This window comes from Balaenoptera acutorostrata, unplaced genomic scaffold (assembly GCF_949987535.1).
Source record: "Balaenoptera acutorostrata unplaced genomic scaffold, mBalAcu1.1 scaffold_33, whole genome shotgun sequence".
Taxonomy (NCBI): domain Eukaryota; kingdom Metazoa; phylum Chordata; class Mammalia; order Artiodactyla; family Balaenopteridae; genus Balaenoptera; species Balaenoptera acutorostrata.
In genome coordinates this window covers 321,469-332,949 of record NW_026646079.1, presented here as the reverse complement: position 1 = coordinate 332,949, position 11,481 = coordinate 321,469, and positions in this window count along the sequence as shown.

Genomic DNA, 11,481 nt, shown 5'->3' with positions numbered 1-11,481 from the left:
TCTAGTCATCACAATGTTCCATGACCGTGTCATCACAATGCTCCAGAATTCTTGTCATCACCATGTTCCATGACAATGTCATCACAATTCTCCATGGCCCTCCTCATCACAATGCTCCAGAATTCTTGTCATCACAATGTTCCATGACCATGTCATCACAATGCTCCATGGTCCTTTTCATCACAATGTTCCAGATTGCTTGTCATCACAAAGTTCCATGACCGTGTCATCAAAATGCCCCATGGCCCTTGTCATCACAATGCTCCATAATTCTTGTCATCACAATGTTCCATGACCGTGTCATCAAAATGCTCCAGAATTCTTGTCATCACAATGTTCCATGACCATGTCATCACAATGCTACATGGCCCTTGTCATCACAATTCTCCAGAATTCTTGTCATCACAATGTTCCATGACCGTGTCATCACAATGCTCCATGGCCCTTGTCATCACAATGCTCTAGAATTCTTGTCATCACAATGTTCCATGACCGTGTCATCACAATGCTCCATGGCCCTTGTCATCACAATGCTCCAGAATTCTTGTCATCACAAAGTTCCATGACCGTGTCATCACAATGCTCCATGGCCCTTGTCATCACAATGCTCCAGAATTATTGTCATCACAATGTTCCATGACCGTGTCATCACAATGCTCCATAATTCTTGTCATGAAAATGTTCCATGACCGTGTCATCACAATGCTTCAGAATTCTTGTCATCACAATGCTCCATGACCGTGTCATCACAATGCTCCATAATTCTTGTCATCAAAATGTTCCATGACGGTGTCATCACAATGCTCCAGAATTCTTGTCATCACAATGTTCCATGACCGTGTCATCACAATACTCCATGTCCCTTGTCATCACAATGCGCCAGATTTCTTGTCATCACAATGTTCCATGACTGTGTCATCACAATGCTCCATGGCCCTGGTCATCACAATGCTTCAGATTGCTTGTCATCACAAAGTTCCATGACTGTGTCATCACAATGCACCATGGCCCTTGTCATCACGATGCTCCAGAATTCTTGTCATTACAATGTTCCATGACCGTGTCATCACAATGCTCCATGGCCCTTGTCATCCCAATGCTCTAGAATTCTTGTCATCACAATGTTCCATGACCGTGTCATCACAATGCTCCATGGCCCTTGTCATCACAATGCTCCAGAATCCTTGTCATCACAATGTTCCATGACCGTGTCATCACAATGCTCCAGAATTCTTGTCATCACAATGTTCCAGAATTCTTGTCATCACAATGTTCCATGAACGTGTCATCACAATGCTCCATGGCCCTGGTCATCACAATGCACCAGATTGCTAGTCATCACAAAGTTCCATGACCGTGTCACCACAATGCACCATGGCCCTTGTCATCACAATGCTCCAGAATTCTTGTCATCACAATGTTCCGTGACCGTGTCATCACAATGCTCCATGGCCCTTGTCATCACAATGCTCCAGAATTCTTGTCATCAAAATGTTCCATGACCGTGTCATCACAATGCCCCATGGCCCTTGTCATCACAATGCTCCAGAATTCTTGTCATCACAATGTTCCATTACCGTGTCATCACAATGCTCCATGGCCCTTGTCATCACAATGCTCCAGATTTCTTGTCATCACAATGTTCCATGACCGTGTCATCACAATGCTCCATAATTCTTGTTATCAAAATGTTCCATGACGGTGTCATCACAATGCTCCAGAATTCTTGTCATCACAATGTTCCATGACCGTGTCATCACAATGCTCCATGGCCCTTGTCATCACAATGCTCTAGAATTCTTGTCATCACAATGTTCCATGACCGTGTCATCACAATGCTCCATAATTCTTGTCATGAAAATGTTCCATGACCGTGTCATCACAATGCTTCAGAATTCTTGTCATCACAATGCTCCATGACCGTGTCATCACAATTCTCCAGAATTCTTTTCATCACAATGCTCCAGAATTCTTGTCATCACAATGTTCCATGACCGTGTCATCACAATGCACCATGGCCCTTGTCATCACAATGCTCCAGAATTCTTGTCATCACAATGTTCCATGACTGTGTCATCACAATGCTCCAAGGCCCTGGTCTTCACAATGTTTCAGATTGCTTGTCATCACAAAGTTCCTTGACTGTGTCATCACAATGCACCATGGCCCTTGTCATCACAATACTCCAGAATTCTTGTCATCACAATGTTCCATGACCGTGTCATCACAATGCTCCATAATTCTTCTCACCAAAATGTTCCATGACCGTGTCATCACAATGCTCCCTAATTCTAGTCATCACAATGTTCCATGACCGTGTCATCACAATGCTCCAGAATTCTTGTCATCACCATGTTCCATGACCATGTCATCACGATTCTCCATGGCCGTCCTCATCACAATGCTCCAGAATTCTTGTCATCACAATGTTCCATGACCATGTCATCACAATGCTCCATGGTCCTTTTCATCACAATGTTCCAGATTGCTTGTCATCACAAAGTTCCATGACCGTGTCATCAAAATGCCCCATGGCCCTTGTCATCACAATGCTCCATAATTCTTGTCATCACAATGTTCCATGACCGTGTCATCAAAATGCTCCAGAATTCTTGTCATCACAATGTTCCATGACCATGTCATCACAATTCTCCAAGGCCCTTGTCATCACAATGCTCCAGAATTCTTGTCATCACCATGTTCCATGACCATGTCATCACAATTCTCCATGGCCCTTGTCATCACAATGCTCCAGAATTCTTGTCATCACAATGTTCCATGACCGTGTCATCACAATGCTCCATGGCCCTTGTCATCACATTGCTCCAGATTGCTTGTCATCACATAGTTCCATAAACGTGTCATCACAATGCACCATGGACCTTGTCATTACAATGCTCCAGAATTCTTGTCATCACAATGTTCCATGACCGTGTCATCACAATGCTACATGACCCTGGTCATCACAGTTCTCCATGACCTTTTTCATCACAATGCTATATATAGTTTTTCATGACAATTGTAAATGACCACTTTAATCTCTGTGCTTCCTGACAATTTTCATCACATTTCTCTATTGTCATTACAACTCCCCATGACCCCTTTCTTCACAGTGCTCCATGATGCCTGTCATCACAATGCTCAATGGCTTTTGTTATCACAATGCTCCAGGACCAGTTTCATCACAATACTCCATCCCCCATGTCATCACGGTGCACAATGAAAAGTTTCATTACAATGCTCCATGACACATGTCATCACAATGCTCCAGAATTATTGTCATCAAAATGTTCCATGACCGTGTCATCACAATGCTCCATGGCCCTTGTCATCATAATGCTCCAGAATTCTTGTCATCACAATGTTCCATGACCGTGTCATCACAATGCTCCATGGCCCTTGTCATCACAATGCTCCAGAATTCTTGTCATCACAATGTTCCATGACCGTGTCATCACAATGCTCCATGGCCCTTGTCATCACAATGCTCCAGAATTCTTGTCATCACAATGTTCCATGATCGTGTCATCACAATGCTCCATAATTCTTGTCATCACAATGTTCCATGACCGTGTCATCACAATGCTACATGACCCTGGTCATCACAGTTCTCCATGACCTTTGCCATCACAATGCTCTATATAGTTTTTCATGACAATACTAAATGACCACTTTAATGACTTTGCTTGCGGACCATTTTCATTACATTTCTCTATTGTCATTACAATTTCCCATGACCCCTTTCTTCACAATGTTCCATGACCGTGTCATCACAATGCTCCATGGCGCTGGTCATCACAATGCTCCAGAATTCTTGTCATCAGAATGTTCCATGACCGTGTCATCACAATGCTCCAGGGCCCTTGTCATCACAATGCTCCAGAATTCTTGTCATCACAATGTTCCATGACCGTGTCATCACAATTCTCCATGGCCCTTGTCATCACAATGCTCCATAATTCTTGTCATCCCAATGTTCCATGACCGTGTCATCACAATGCTCCATGGCCCTTGTCATCACAATGCTCCAGAATTCTTGTCATCACAATGTTCCATGACCGTGTCATCACAATGCACCATGGCCCTTGTCATCACAATGCTCCATAATTATTGTCATCACAATGTTCCATGACCATGTCATCACAATTCTCCAAGACCCTTGTCATCATATTGCTCCAGAATTCTTATCATCACAATGCTCCATGACACTTGTCATCACAATGCTCCATGGCCTTTGTCATCACAATGCTCCAGAATTCTTGTGATCACAATGTTCCATGACCGTGTAATCACAATGCTCCATGGTCCTTGTCAACAGAATGCTTGAGAATTCTTGTCATTACAATGTTCCATGACCGTGTCATCACAATGCTCCATGGCCCTTGTCATCACAATGCTCCAGAATTCTTGTCATCACAATGTTCGATGACCATGTCATCACAATGCTCCATGGCCCTTGTCATCACAATGCTCCATAATTCTTGTCATCACAATGTTCCATGACCGTGTCATCACAATGCTCCATGGCCCTTGTCATCACAATGCTCCATAATTCTTGTCATCACAATGTTCCATGACCGTGTCATCACAATGCACCATGGCCCTTGTCATAACAATGCTCCATAATTCTTGTCATCACAATGTTCCATGACCGTGTCATCAAAATGCTCCAGAATTCTTGTCATCACAATGTTCCATGACCAGGTCATCACAATGCTCCATGGCTCTTGTCATCACAATTCTCCAGAATTCTTGTCATCACAATGTTCCATGACCATGTCATCACAATGCTCCATGGCCCTTGTCATCACAATGCTCCAGAATTCTTGTCATCACAATGTTCCATGACCATGTCATCACAATTCTCCATGGCCCTTGTCATCACAATGCTCCAGAATTCTTGTCATCACAATGTTCCATGACCGTGTCATCACAATGCTCCATGGCCCTTGTCATCACAATGCTCCAGATTGCTTGTCATCACAAAGTTCCATAAACGTGTCATCACAATGCACCATGGACCTTGTCATTACAATGCTCCAGAATTCTTGTCATCACAATGTTCCATGACCGTGTCATCACAATGCTACATGACCCTGGTCATCACAGTTCTCCATGACCTTTTTCATCACAATGCTATATATAGTTTTTCATGACAATTGTAAATGACCACTTTAATCTCTGTGCTTCCTGACAATTTTCATCACATTTCTCTATTGTCATTACAACTCCCCATGACCCCTTTCTTCACAGTGCTCCATGATGCCTGTCATCACAATGCTCAATGGCTTTTGTTATCACAATGCTCCAGGACCAGTTTCATCACAATACTCCATCCCCCATGTCATCACGGTGCACAATGAAAAGTTTCATTACAATGCTCCATGACACATGTCATCACAATGCTCCAGAATTATTGTCATCAAAATGTTCCATGACCGTGTCATCACAATGCTCCATGGCCCTTGTCATCATAATGCTCCAGAATTCTTGTCATCACAATGTTCCATGACCGTGTCATCACAATGCTCCATGGCCCTTGTCATCACAATGCTCCAGAATTCTTGTCATCACAATGTTCCATGACCGTGTCATCACAATGCTCCATGGCCCTTGTCATCACAATGCTCCAGAATTCTTGTCATCACAATGTTCCATGATCGTGTCATCACAATGCTCCATAATTCTTGTCATCACAATGTTCCATGACCGTGTCATCACAATGCTACATGACCCTGGTCATCACAGTTCTCCATGACCTTTGCCATCACAATGCTCTATATAGTTTTTCATGACAATACTAAATGACCACTTTAATGACTTTGCTTGCGGACCATTTTCATTACATTTCTCTATTGTCATTACAATTTCCCATGACCCCTTTCTTCACAATGTTCCATGACCGTGTCATCACAATGCTCCATGGCGCTGGTCATCACAATGCTCCAGAATTCTTGTCATCAGAATGTTCCATGACCGTGTCATCACAATGCTCCAGGGCCCTTGTCATCACAATGCTCCAGAATTCTTGTCATCACAATGTTCCATGACCGTGTCATCACAATTCTCCATGGCCCTTGTCATCACAATGCTCCATAATTCTTGTCATCCCAATGTTCCATGACCGTGTCATCACAATGCTCCATGGCCCTTGTCATCACAATGCTCCAGAATTCTTGTCATCACAATGTTCCATGACCGTGTCATCACAATGCACCATGGCCCTTGTCATCACAATGCTCCATAATTATTGTCATCACAATGTTCCATGACCATGTCATCACAATTCTCCAAGACCCTTGTCATCATATTGCTCCAGAATTCTTATCATCACAATGCTCCATGACACTTGTCATCACAATGCTCCATGGCCTTTGTCATCACAATGCTCCAGAATTCTTGTGATCACAATGTTCCATGACCGTGTAATCACAATGCTCCATGGTCCTTGTCAACAGAATGCTTGAGAATTCTTGTCATTACAATGTTCCATGACCGTGTCATCACAATGCTCCATGGCCCTTGTCATCACAATGCTCCAGAATTCTTGTCATCACAATGTTCGATGACCATGTCATCACAATGCTCCATGGCCCTTGTCATCACAATGCTCCATAATTCTTGTCATCACAATGTTCCATGACCGTGTCATCACAATGCTCCATGGCCCTTGTCATCACAATGCTCCATAATTCTTGTCATCACAATGTTCCATGACCGTGTCATCACAATGCACCATGGCCCTTGTCATAACAATGCTCCATAATTCTTGTCATCACAATGTTCCATGACCGTGTCATCAAAATGCTCCAGAATTCTTGTCATCACAATGTTCCATGACCAGGTCATCACAATGCTCCATGGCTCTTGTCATCACAATTCTCCAGAATTCTTGTCATCACAATGTTCCATGACCATGTCATCACAATGCTCCATGGCCCTTGTCATCACAATGCTCCAGAATTCTTGTCATCACCATGTTCCATGACCATGTCATCACAATTCTCCATGGCCCTTGTCATCACAATGCTCCAGAATTCTTGTCATCACAATGTTCCATGACCGTGTCATCACAATGCTCCATGGCCCTTGTCATCACAATGCTCCAGATTGCTTGTCATCACAAAGTTCCATAAACGTGTCATCACAATGCACCATGGACCTTGTCATTACAATGCTCCAGAATTCTTGTCATCACAATGTTCCATGACCGTGTCATCACAATGCTACATGACCCTGGTCATCACAGTTCTCCATGACCTTTTTCATCACAATGCTATATATAGTTTTTCATGACAATTGTAAATGACCACTTTAATCTCTGTGCTTCCTGACAATTTTCATCACATTTCTCTATTGTCATTACAACTCCCCATGACCCCTTTCTTCACAGTGCTCCATGATGCCTGTCATCACAATGCTCAATGGCTTTTGTTATCACAATGCTCCAGGACCAGTTTCATCACAATACTCCATCCCCCATGTCATCACGGTGCACAATGAAAAGTTTCATTACAATGCTCCATGACACATGTCATCACAATGCTCCAGAATTATTGTCATCAAAATGTTCCATGACCGTGTCATCACAATGCTCCATGGCCCTTGTCATCATAATGCTCCAGAATTCTTGTCATCACAATGTTCCATGACCGTGTCATCACAATGCTCCATGGCCCTTGTCATCACAATGCTCCAGAATTCTTGTCATCACAATGTTCCATGACCGTGTCATCACAATGCTCCATGGCCCTTGTCATCACAATGCTCCAGAATTCTTGTCATCACAATGTTCCATGATCGTGTCATCACAATGCTCCATAATTCTTGTCATCACAATGTTCCATGACCGTGTCATCACAATGCTCCATAATTCTTGTCATCACAATGTTCCATGACCGTGTCATCACAATGCTCCATAATTCTTGTCATCACAATGTTCCATGACTGTGTCATCACAATGCTCCATGGCCCTGGTCTTCACAATGTTTCAGATTGCTTGTCATCACAAAGTTCCTTGACTGTGTCATCACAATGCACCATGGCCCTTGTCATCACAATACTCCAGAATTCTTGTCATCACAATGTTCCATGACCGTGTCATCACAATGCTCCATAATTCTTCTCACCAAAATGTTCCATGACCGTGTCATCACAATGCTCCCTAATTCTAGTCATCACAATGTTCCATGACCGTATCATCACAATGCTCCAGAATTCTTGTCATCACCATGTTCCATGACCATGTCATCTCGATTCTCCATGGCCCTCCTCATCACAATGCTCCAGAATTCTTGTCATCACAATGTTCCATGACCATGTCATCACAATTCTCCATGGTCCTTTTCATCACAATGTTCCAGATTGCTTGTCATCACAAAGTTCCATGACCGTGTCATCAAAATGCCCCATGGCCCTTGTCATCACAATGCTCCATAATTCTTGTCATCACAATGTTCCATGACCGTGTCATCAAAATGCTCCAGAATTCTTGTCATCACAATGTTCCATGACCATGTCATCACAATTCTCCAAGGCCCTTGTCATCACAATGCTCCAGAATTCTTGTCATCACCATGTTCCATGACCATGTCATCACAATTCTCCATGGCCCTTGTCATCACAATGCTCCAGAATTCTTGTCATCACAATGTTCCATGACCGTGTCATCACAATGCTCCATGGCCCTTGTCATCACAATGCTCCAGATTGCTTGTCATCACAAAGTTCCATAAACGTGTCATCACAATGCACCATGGACCTTGTCATTACAATGCTCCAGAATTCTTGTCATCACAATGTTCCATGACCGTGTCATCACAATGCTACATGACCCTGGTCATCACAGTTCTCCATGACCTTTTTCATCACAATGCTATATATAGTTTTTCATGACAATTGTAAATGACCACTTTAATCTCTGTGCTTCCTGACAATTTTCATCACATTTCTCTATTGTCATTACAACTCCCCATGACCCCTTTCTTCACAGTGCTCCATGATGCCTGTCATCACAATGCTCAATGGCTTTTGTTATCACAATGCTCCAGGACCAGTTTCATCACAATACTCCATCCCCCATGTCATCACGGTGCACAATGAAAAGTTTCATTACAATGCTCCATGACACATGTCATCACAATGCTCCAGAATTATTGTCATCAAAATGTTCCATGACCGTGTCATCACAATGCTCCATGGCCCTTGTCATCATAATGCTCCAGAATTCTTGTCATCACAATGTTCCATGACCGTGTCATCACAATGCTCCATGGCCCTTGTCATCACAATGCTCCAGAATTCTTGTCATCACAATGTTCCATGACCGTGTCATCACAATGCTCCATGGCCCTTGTCATCACAATGCTCCAGAATTCTTGTCATCACAATGTTCCATGATCGTGTCATCACAATGCTCCATAATTCTTGTCATCACAATGTTCCATGACCGTGTCATCACAATGCTACATGACCCTGGTCATCACAGTTCTCCATGACCTTTGCCATCACAATGCTCTATATAGTTTTTCATGACAATACTAAATGACCACTTTAATGACTTTGCTTGCGGACCATTTTCATTACATTTCTCTATTGTCATTACAATTTCCCATGACCCCTTTCTTCACAATGTTCCATGACCGTGTCATCACAATGCTCCATGGCGCTGGTCATCACAATGCTCCAGAATTCTTGTCATCAGAATGTTCCATGACCGTGTCATCACAATGCTCCAGGGCCCTTGTCATCACAATGCTCCAGAATTCTTGTCATCACAATGTTCCATGACCGTGTCATCACAATTCTCCATGGCCCTTGTCATCACAATGCTCCATAATTCTTGTCATCCCAATGTTCCATGACCGTGTCATCACAATGCTCCATGGCCCTTGTCATCACAATGCTCCAGAATTCTTGTCATCACAATGTTCCATGACCGTGTCATCACAATGCACCATGGCCCTTGTCATCACAATGCTCCATAATTATTGTCATCACAATGTTCCATGACCATGTCATCACAATTCTCCAAGACCCTTGTCATCATATTGCTCCAGAATTCTTATCATCACAATGCTCCATGACACTTGTCATCACAATGCTCCATGGCCTTTGTCATCACAATGCTCCAGAATTCTTGTGATCACAATGTTCCATGACCGTGTAATCACAATGCTCCATGGTCCTTGTCAACAGAATGCTTGAGAATTCTTGTCATTACAATGTTCCATGACCGTGTCATCACAATGCTCCATGGCCCTTGTCATCACAATGCTCCAGAATTCTTGTCATCACAATGTTCGATGACCATGTCATCACAATGCTCCATGGCCCTTGTCATCACAATGCTCCATAATTCTTGTCATCACAATGTTCCATGACCGTGTCATCACAATGCTCCATGGCCCTTGTCATCACAATGCTCCATAATTCTTGTCATCACAATGTTCCATGACCGTGTCATCACAATGCACCATGGCCCTTGTCATAACAATGCTCCATAATTCTTGTCATCACAATGTTCCATGACCGTGTCATCAAAATGCTCCAGAATTCTTGTCATCACAATGTTCCATGACCAGGTCATCACAATGCTCCATGGCTCTTGTCATCACAATTCTCCAGAATTCTTGTCATCACAATGTTCCATGACCATGTCATCACAATGCTCCATGGCCCTTGTCATCACAATGCTCCAGAATTCTTGTCATCACCATGTTCCATGACCATGTCATCACAATTCTCCATGGCCCTTGTCATCACAATGCTCCAGAATTCTTGTCATCACAATGTTCCATGACCGTGTCATCACAATGCTCCATGGCCCTTGTCATCACAATGCTCCAGATTGCTTGTCATCACAAAGTTCCATAAACGTGTCATCACAATGCACCATGGACCTTGTCATTACAATGCTCCAGAATTCTTGTCATCACAATGTTCCATGACCGTGTCATCACAATGCTACATGACCCTGGTCATCACAGTTCTCCATGACCTTTTTCATCACAATGCTATATATAGTTTTTCATGACAATTGTAAATGACCACTTTAATCTCTGTGCTTCCTGACAATTTTCATCACATTTCTCTATTGTCATTACAACTCCCCATGACCCCTTTCTTCACAGTGCTCCATGATGCCTGTCATCACAATGCTCAATGGCTTTTGTTATCACAATGCTCCAGGACCAGTTTCATCACAATACTCCATCCCCCATGTCATCACGGTGCACAATGAAAAGTTTCATTACAATGCTCCATGACACATGTCATCACAATGCTCCAGAATTATTGTCATCAAAATGTTCCATGACCGTGTCATCACAATGCTCCATGGCCCTTGTCATCATAATGCTCCAGAATTCTTGTCATCACAATGTTCCATGACCGTGTCATCACAATGCTCCATGGCCCTTGTCATCACAATGCTCCAGAATTCTTGTCATCACAATGTTCCATGACCGTGTCATCACAATG